The 10,000-nt window shown below is 37.0% G+C and overlaps 1 long non-coding RNA gene across 1 annotated transcript in view; it reads left to right on the top strand.

Annotated features, from left to right (window-relative positions):
• Window positions 1-3,251: 3,251 nt before the first annotated feature.
• LOC138978618 (uncharacterized) overlaps window positions 3,252-10,000 on the top strand; it is a 13,621-nt gene continuing 6,872 nt past the window's right edge. The window contains exon 1 of the long non-coding RNA XR_011459747.1: window positions 3,252-3,750. This is a non-coding gene — a long non-coding RNA (uncharacterized lncRNA). The remainder of the gene's footprint in view (window positions 3,751-10,000) is intronic.

Here is a 10,000-nt window from a genome sequence, read left to right as displayed (position 1 = left end):
GTTGAGGCGGCACTGTCACGCCCTCATTTTTCAACCAAATTGGTTGAAATTTTGGTCAAGTAATCTTCGACGAAGCCCGGGGTTCGGTATTGCATTTCAGCTTGGTGGCTTAAAAATTAATTAATGACTTTGGTCATTAAAAATCGGAAAATTGTAAAAAAAAATAAAAATTTATAAAACGATCCAAATTTACGTTTATCTTATTCTCCATCATTTGCTGATTCCAAAAACATATAAATATGTTATATTCGGATTAAAAACAAGCTCTGAAAATTAAATATATAAAAATTATTATCAAAATTAAATTGTCGAAATCAATTTAAAAACACTTTCATCTTATTCCTTGTCGGTTCCTGATTCCAAAAACATATAGATATGATATGTTTGGATTAAAAACACGCTCAGAAAGTTAAAACAAAGAGAGGTACAGAAACGCGTGCTATCCTTCTTAGCGCAACTACTACCCTGCTCTTCTTGTCAATTTCACTGCCTTTGCCATGAGCGGTGGACTGACGATGCTACGAGTATACGGTCTTGCTGAAAAATGGCATTGCGTTCAGTTTCATTCTGTGAGTTCGACAGCTACTTGACTAAATATTGTATTTTCGCCTTACGCGACTTGTTTTGTTGTAACATCGGCTTTGGTGAAAATGTAATGCCCTATAGGTAACACCGCGACTACATGTAATGATGAGAACAAGAAAACGTACACATCACAAATACGAACGGGGCAACCGACTAGCCGACAAATGCTCGTTCAATAACCCGGGCACGTTGGAAGGTATGGTTGCAGTTGAAGTATTAGTTTTCACACGTTTAGGTCGAGAGGCGCAGTGATGGGGCGGTAGTACGTTTGCTCGCAGATCCGGCGATGTCGAGTTCGAGTCCCATAATGGGCAAGTCTTTTGTAAAACATTTTTTCTCAACTTTGTCTTCTTTTCTCTACTCTTTATACTTGTATTGTATTCTTTTTATATTTAGTCAAAACTTGACTAAATATTTTAACATCGAGGGGGAATCGAAACGAGGGTCGGGGTGTATGTGCGTGTGTGTGTGTGTGTGTCTGTGTGTGTGTGTGTGTGTGTGTAGAGCGATTCAGACTAAACTACTGGACCGATCTTTATGAAATTTGACATGAGAGTTCCTGGGTATGAAATCCCCGAACGTTTTTTTCATTTTTTTGATAAATGTCTTTGATGACGTCATATCCGGCTTTTCGTGAAAGTTGAGGCGGCACTGTCACGCCCTCATTTTTCAACCAAATTGGTTGAAATTTTGGTCAAGTAATCTTCGACGAAGCCCGGGGTTCGGTATTGCATTTCAGCTTGGTGGCTTAAAAATTAATTAATGACTTTGGTCATTAAAAATCTGAAAATTGTAAAAAAAAATAAAAATTTATAAAACGATCCAAATTTACGTTTATCTTATTCTCCATCATTTGCTGATTCCAAAAACATATAAATATGTTATATTCGGATTAAAAACAAGCTCTGAAAATTAAATATATAAAAATTATTATCAAAATTAAATTGTCGAAATCAATTTAAAAACACTTTCATCTTATTCCTTGTCGGTTCCTGATTCCAAAAACATATAGATATGATATGTTTGGATTAAAAACACGCTCAGAAAGTTAAAACAAAGAGAGGTACAGAAAAGCGTGCTATCCTTCTTAGCGCAACTACTACCCCGCTCTTCTTGTCAATTTCACTGCCTTTGCCATGAGCGGTGGACTGACGATGCTACGAGTATACGGTCTTGCTGAAAAATGGCAGCTACTTGACTAAATATTGTATTTTCGCCTTACGCGACTTGTTGATTTATCCCAAAGGTTTTGAGTCGTGTATTGAAAATCGAAAATAGTACGTGAGTGCCATTGAACAGCTTTCCCACAATACCGTATTCTATTTTTAGTACGGGATATCCCCAAGGAAAGGTCAAAGGGCATATGTATCATCGCGTGTCGACTACTGGTAAAGGTAGTAAGGTGCTTCTAGTATAATAGGCTTCTGAGTTGTACAATAGTCATAAAGTGATGGTTGCAATATATTACAACGTAAAATAGAAGCACGGAGAAACCGATTTGACAAATTCATGTATTTATTTATTTATTTATTTATTTATTTATTTGCTTATTTGTCTGTTTGTTAGTTTGTTGCTTTATTCATTCAGTCATTTATGTATTTATCTATCTATTTATTCAATTATTTATTTATTTAAGATGCACTCTCTGCTTTCTCTTTTGGTAAAATTGGAACTCCTGCATTCAAGTCATTCTCACCACAATCATTTTGGGATGTTTCTCTTTCTCTCTGTTTTCTGTCCGTCTGATTTCTGTCTCTGTATTCTGTCTGTTTTCTGTCTGTCTTCTGTCTGTCTGTCTGATTTCTGTCTCTGTATTCTGTCCGTTTTTTGTTTGTCTGTTTTCTGTCCGTCTGATTTCTGTCTCTGTATTCTGTCTGTTTTCTGTCTGTCTTCTGTCTGTCTGTCTGATTTCTGTCTCTGTATTCTGTCCGTTTTTTGTTTGTCTGTATTCTGTCCGTTTTCTGTCTGTCTGTCTGTTTTCTGTCTCTGTATTCTGTCTCTGTATTCTGTCTGTCTGATTTCTGTCTCTGTATTCTGTCCGTTTTCTGTCTGTCTGTCTGTTTTCTGTCTCTGTATTCTGTCTCTGTATTCTGTTCGTTTTCTGTCTGTCTGTTTTCTGTCAGTCTGTTTTCTGTCTGTCTGTTTTCTGTCAGTCTGTTTTCTGTCTGTCTGTTTTCTGTCAGTCTGATTTCTGTCTCTGATTTCTGTCTCTGTATTCTGTCTGTTTTCTGTCAGTCTGTTTTCTGTCTGTCTGTTTTCTGACCGTGTTTACTGTCTGTCTGATTTCTGTCTTTCTGTCTCTGATTTCTTTCTCTGTATTCTGTCCGTTTTCTGTCTCTGATTTCTGTCTATGTAATCTGTCCGTTCTCTGTCGGTCAGTTTTCTGTCTGTCTGTTGTCTGACCGTGTTTTCTGTCTGTCTGATTTCTGTCTCTGTTTTCTGTCTGTATTCTGTCTGTTTGTTTTCAGTTCTGCTGTGTGCTTCAGCCCCTTGCCATTCTGCTCCGTACTGTCTCATTCAATTATGCATTCTGTTCTTTTGTTTCTTTTCTTCATTCTTTCTGTCTTTTATTATTTTTTTCTTTCTTTCTTTCTTTCGTTTGTTCTTCAGGTTCTGTTCTGTTAAGTCCCTTCTTTTTTTCTTTCGTGCTTTTTCAATTTGTTTGTTTGCTACATATTTTCTTTGTTTCTTTCTTTTTTTCGTTCGTTTGTTCTTCCCTTTTCTTTTTCTTTCTGTTGTTACTTCTCTCTTCTCAAACACAAATCAAACCACCTTCGCCACTACCTCAGTGGCCGCTACACGCAGTTAGCCAAACCAGTAGACGTGACACAGTCAACCTAGTAAAATCATTCTCGTGCAATACTTTTAATTGATTTTAAAACTGCGCCTTAAGCCAGCAGACAACCAAGGGCATGTCACCCTCTGATGACCTCTCCTCGTCTTCAGGCAGCTGTTACTGCATGGTTATCGGCCTTTGTGCTATGACAAAATAAAACGAAAATAATAAAAAAAATAAAATAAAAAAAAAGAAGCTTTCTGCAAGGTGTGACTCAACGAACTTTGGTGTTGAAAGGCACGCTGTCTATTCTGCGCGTGCACAATTCGGCCACGTTGCTTCGCGCAAGGCAGGTGCGTTTACACCTGAGCTGAATTACCTACACGCAGGTAAGATTAAACCTCTGTCTCTTCACGACGGGTCAGGTACGTAGGATAGTAGGACCGAGTCACAGAGTAGAACTATTGTCTATTTAGTACATTTTACCAGTAAGAAGATTTTACTAGTTAGTTCATTTTTGTTTAGATCGTGTTAGTGAAGGTTTTGAAACGAGTTACTAATTGCTTTTTTTATTTTTTATTAAGCTTTGAGGTGGCGGAGAAGGTATTTCTAAAAAGTGTAATTAAATGGTGTGACAGATGAGTTTTTAGTTCTGCTTGTGCTAACATGTATATATAATTGACAATAAGGTGTAGACGAAAAAAGACAAGCAAGTAAGCCTAAAACGACAGCTTGTAAAATACTCTCAGGTTTAAAAGTCGGCAGGCATGTACTGTACTTGATACATGGAGTATGAATAGGAACAAAGACAAAAAGACAAAGGTTCTTGGAAGTTAATTGTGATGACAATAGGACGGTCGATGAGACGGTCTATTTGACATGACAGACATACACACACACACACACAGACTGACAGGCAGGCAGACAGACAGACAGACAGACAGACAGACAGACAGACAGAAAGACTGGCCGACAGATAGACAGAGAAGAGAGAGAGAGAGAGAGAGAGAGAGAGAGAGAGAGAGAGAGAGAGAGAGAGAAGAAGAGACAGGGAGAGACACAGACAGAGAGAGATAGAGACAGAGATAGAGACAGAGACCGAAACTCAGTCAGACAGAGAGAGAGAGACAGAGAGAGAGACAGACAGACATAGAGAGAGAGAATGAGAGACACACACACAGAAAGAGAGAGAGAGAGAGAGAGAGAGGGAGAGAGAGAGAGAGAGAGAGAGAGGGAGAGAGAGAAAGAGAGACAGAGAGACAGAGAGAGAGACAGAGAGAGACAGACATAGAGAAAGAGACAGACAGAGAGAGAGAGAGAGAGAGAGAGAGAGAGAGAAAGAGAGAGAGAGAGAGATACAGACAGACACAGATACAGACAGACAGACAGACAGACAGACAGACAGACAGACAGACATCTACATACTCTACCGACTTTCCCGAGAAGAAGCATTTGAAGTTCACGGCTTGATCGTTTCTTGAAACAAGACACTTTGCAGATCTAAATTTTGAACTCAACAAGTTAAGGGCAATTCTTCTTCTTCTTCTTCAGCGTTCGACGATGGCTGCGTCTAGATTCTTTGGCCCGTTATGTTGACGAAGTGGGCTGTGTTTAAGGGCAATTACCAATGTGTGTGTATTCGTATCTGTGCGTGCTAAGGACACTTTCCTTTTTTAAATTTTTATTCTGTGGGTGTTGTTTTAATTCTATTTTATTGTAAGCTACCTCTCGAAAGTGAGGCACAATGTGTGTATAGGAATATTGTCCTTTTATTCTGTATTTATTATTTGCCTTTCAATCTCTCTTATTTGTCTTGCTTTTCTTTCTATCTTTCTTTCTTTTTTTCTTTCTTTCTTTTGTACATCTTCCCTTTCTTCTTTCTTTCTTCAACTTACTAATTTTTGTCTTGTAGCAGTTTAGTAGACTATTTTTATACAGATAAAACGTGTGTTTTGCGTTTTTTGCTTGTAACAAAATGGAGATTCACGGTTCTTTCTTTATTTGTCATTCATTCATTCATTCATTCATTCATTTATTCAGTTAATTAATTAATTAATTAATTAATTAATTCATCCATCCATTCATTCATTCGTTCGTTCATTCATTCATTCATTTACGGATTCATTCTCTGTTTTTTTCCTTTCTTTTATTCTTTTCCTTCTCTGCTATCTAAAGCCCTTTATTCTGTTTTTGTGTGTTTTTTCTTCTCTTCATCTGTAAACAAAAAACCAATACTTTTTATAGAGAAAGAATTTGCGTAAATCGTAATCTCTCAATACATTTTCCCTTCCTTCTTTGTTTTAATTTTTTTTAACCTATTCCTTTTTGTCCTGTTACAGTTTAGTAGATTAGTTTTATACAGATAAAATGTGTCTTTTGTGTTATTTGCTTTTGACAAAATGGACATCCACGGGTCTTTCTTTATTTTTCATTCATTCATTCATTCATTCATTCATCTATTCTTTCTCTATTGCCTTCCTTCTTTTTCTTCTTTGTTATTTTTCTAAAGATTTTATTCTGTATTTTCCTCCTTCTCTTTATCTCTAAACAAAAAAATCCCACTTTTTATAGAGAAATAATTTGCGTAATCTCCCGATACATCTTCCCTTCCTTCTGTCTTTTTTTTTTTAACTTACTAATTTTTGTCCTGTTAAGTTAAGTAGATATGGTTTTAAACAGATAAAATGTGTGTTTTGCGTTATTTGCTTTTGACAAAATGGACATCCACGGGTCTTTCTTTATTTTTCATTCATTCATTCATTTATTTATTTATTCATTCATTCATTCGTGCATTTTCTCTTTCTTATCTTTCTTTTTTTTCTGTTCTTCTGTTATTTTTCTAAAGCCTTTTTTTGGGTTTTTCTTTTCTTCTCTTTATCTCTAAACAGATTACAATCCTTTTTGGGGAGGAATAATTTGTGTTAAGCGTAATCTCCACAATAAAAAAAAATTGGATTGTTGGGTCATTCTAATTCTTTCTTTCTTTTGTATTTCTCTTTTCATTTATCTCTTACCTGACTTTGTTCGTCATTCCTTCGTAACTTTTTTTCTCTCTTTAATTGGACAGATTGTTTCGAAAGTTAATTTAAAGTCAGTTTACAAAGAAACAAAAAACAAAAGTTTAAGGGCTATATATATTCAAGACAGTTTTGCATTGGTGTACAGAACACGATCGCTCGCCACTGACACACGGAGTAAGCTTACTTTCAACACCCCTTCAAAAATTAAATTGGCTACTTTCTGCGCGTGTGATTCAGCCGATATGTGACCCTCCACCACGGAATGAGTCGCATGTAACCTTTGCATGATTTTTATATTTTTTACATTGTCTTAAAGAAATTTTGAAGCTCTATCCAGTGGTGAAAACCGTTATAGAAAAGAGCAAAAACTGTTTGAGTTATAAGCCTGTGACTAAGGTGATCCTCACACTGATACCTTACACCCCCCGGACGTATATAAGGCCTAGCGCAGAACCCTGCGAGGTGACATCCGACTCAATCTGTGGTGGAGGGTCACATATAATTATTTTCTTTGGGATCAGTTTCTCATGCACGTAAAGTTTATTCAACAGTTTCTGAGACAAGATTATTGTCCGGGGGGGGGGGGGGGGGGGGGGGGAGGGCGGGGGGTGCTTCCCTGGCCACAAATCCGCTGGTTTTTGTATTTGGCATCCAACTGTTTGGGTTTGCTGTGATGTGTTGGGTTTAACAATACTCACCGAAGCAAGGTCTAACGTTCTTTTAAAATTAACGATGACTCGGAAAGGCTCGAACTTTGTTAGGGGGTGCTTGTTAGGGGGTGCTCCTAACTTTGTTAGCGGGTGCTTCCCTGGCCACAAATCCGCTGTTTTCTGTATTTGGCATCCAACTCTTTGGGTTTGCTGTGATGTGTTGGGTTTAACAATACTCACCGTACCGAGGCAAGGTCTAACGTTCTTTTAAAATTAACGATGACTCGGAAAGGCTCGAACTTTGTTATGACAGAATGCGTCGGGTTTTCATTTTCATTTTCATTTTATTTTATTTTCATTTTCATTTTATTTCATTCGTGGGAATAATGAAAATGATACAAAATGGGTAAATTGAAGTCAGACTTGACAAATATAATATGTCAATGAATTAAGAAAGAAAAAAAACCCACACGCAAAATTAAACGCTGTAATGACAAAACTAACAGACACAACAGCACAAGTATAAAACAGTAAAAACGTAAACGAAATACAATGACACACGATAAAACTTAAATGCAATTACTAAAATATCCCGCTATCCACACTAAATTGTATTGTTTTGTTTTCGTGGTATCGGCATTCACTTTTCCGCAATGTTGTGCAAGATATTTCAGTTTGAGTTTTCTGTTTTTGTGCACGAAATAGTACCATTGTATTTCCCTGAGTTAAATATTAACTCGTTTTCCATAATAAACTGCACTGAGGACAGAGATTTAGAACTTAACCCGCAATCCATACTAATCTTTACCGTATAGATTTTGCTTAGTTTCATTTTTTAACAATCTATCCAAAACTGTACCGAATAGATTTTCCCGTGTTAGAAATTAACCAGTATTCTAAACAAAACTATACAGTGTTGTGTTTCTTCAATTAGAAAAAAACCTTCCAGTAATCTATGCAAAAATTGTACTTTGTAGTTTAAAAAAAAAATCTGTTTTTGACAATCCACAATCGAGTCTGCTGTGAAGATTTTTCTCAGTTTCCATCTTCAATGATTCATCCTAAACGGTATGATGCAGGGTTTCCTCACTTATTAATTCATAATACATGGTACTGTGTATTATTTCTCGGCTTTCAAATATCTTCAATGAACTAGCTGTGCTGTGTGGGGTTTTCTTAGTTTCAGTTTTTAATCTTCTGTACAAGACTGTACTAAGTAGAGTGCGCCTTGAGTCGCCTTGTGGTGAAATATGTGCGCGTTATAAATTCTCGTATTATTATTATTATTATTATCATTATTATTATGATGATTATTATGAATATTATTATAATTATTATTTAAGTTATTGAGACATCCCAGTGCACTATGGGATTTATAGAGCGCTGAGTTCAATAATTATTTTCGAGATTTGCTCTATAAATCCCTCAGTGCACTGGGATTGTTTCAATAACGATATTGTCAGTACCGCCATAGAAAAAAGAAGATTCCAAACGCACATTTTGCAACGCGCATTTGAATAGGCATAACTGTGTGGTCAGGTCGTGTACAGTAAAGATCTACTTTTGTGTGGGGTGTCTCAAGTGTGTCGTGCTTTCGTCACACGCATTTTAATTTCTGTTGGTAAATTCCAGTGTAGCGTTAATCTGAACAGTGATGATCTTTCAGAGAGACCTCATTTGAACTCGGAGAAAGGAATGTGCTCTTCATTATTTGCGATTCGAAACCTCCAGTCGAGCTTCGACGGATTGACTGTGCGGAGTGACTCCCCTTGAATTGACTCGAAGCGGTACTCGACGGTTCGCACATTTTCAAAACAAATGTGGCATATTTCTCGTGTTGTATCTTCACTCATCGGGGAGTCTGATACTAAATATGAACGGTAAGAATGCTCTGAACCCTACACGTATTATATCCCCATCGTTTTTTCGTTCACATTTGCCCAACATGTTAATTTGCTGAGCGGGGTTAATGTCGTCTGCTAGGCCGCTACCTGGGCAATCGAACCACTGCAGTCTGCAGTGCACTGAGTCTGCATGCATGATATATATATGGCAAGAACGTTCTGAACCTTACACGTTTTCGATTACGATTGTTCTTGCCTTGAAATAATAATTCGGAAACCATTCATTTACTGAACTGATGTAGTCGTATTTCTGTGTAGTCTGCCACAGAGTCGATCGAGTCAAGTCTTCCAAACTGGTCTAGCTGGTACGTTATCGGAATAACACTTGTGTTTTCTGTTAGCCGCTGGGAATTGTATACTAACTCATCATTTGGTAATGTGGATGATAAGCTACATGCCACTAACACGGCATATGAGAAGAATCTATGCAAGTCAGCGAAAATTAGATGAAACACAGCGGCTTCTATTTTTAGATCACTGGCACTGGCACAGGCACATGCAATCTGTCAGAAAAAACAAAACACTTCTGCTTTAATTGAGAAGCAGGGAATTTATGGTCATTTGGTATTGTGGAGAATATAAGCTACATGTCATTAATTAATTCTGAGGATGAGAGCACAGTCTCGCTTAGGCAAAGGGCGGAAGAATACGCTCTGTGGAAAAGTTAGCGCACTCCAAGAGTGCGCTAACAGTTTTAGCGCATCGCCATTAGCCAATCAACTGGTTCACATCAGTCATGTGACACCAGTACTTACTGACAATTATTATTATTATTGTTCTGAGTAGGAAATAAACCATTAATTATTCATACCAAACTGCACTATGCTGGTTTTTCTGAGTTAGAAATTAACCAGTAATTAATACTAAAGTGTGTTGTGTCGGTTTCCTCTAGAAAACAAAACGGAGTAAGCCACACCAAACTTCTATTTTTAGGCTTTCCTTACTTTAATGATCAATTACCCAGACTAAAATATGTTGTGCAATTTCTTTTCTTAATTTTTAACAACCCATACTAAATAGAGAGATTTATTTATTTGTTTCTTAATTTGACGTCATTACTCATCA

Source organism: Littorina saxatilis, linkage group LG10 (assembly GCF_037325665.1).
Source record: "Littorina saxatilis isolate snail1 linkage group LG10, US_GU_Lsax_2.0, whole genome shotgun sequence".
Classification (NCBI taxonomy): domain Eukaryota; kingdom Metazoa; phylum Mollusca; class Gastropoda; order Littorinimorpha; family Littorinidae; genus Littorina; species Littorina saxatilis.
The sequence above is the reverse complement of the archived record's forward strand: the minus strand, read 5'-3'. Positions and strand labels throughout refer to the sequence as shown.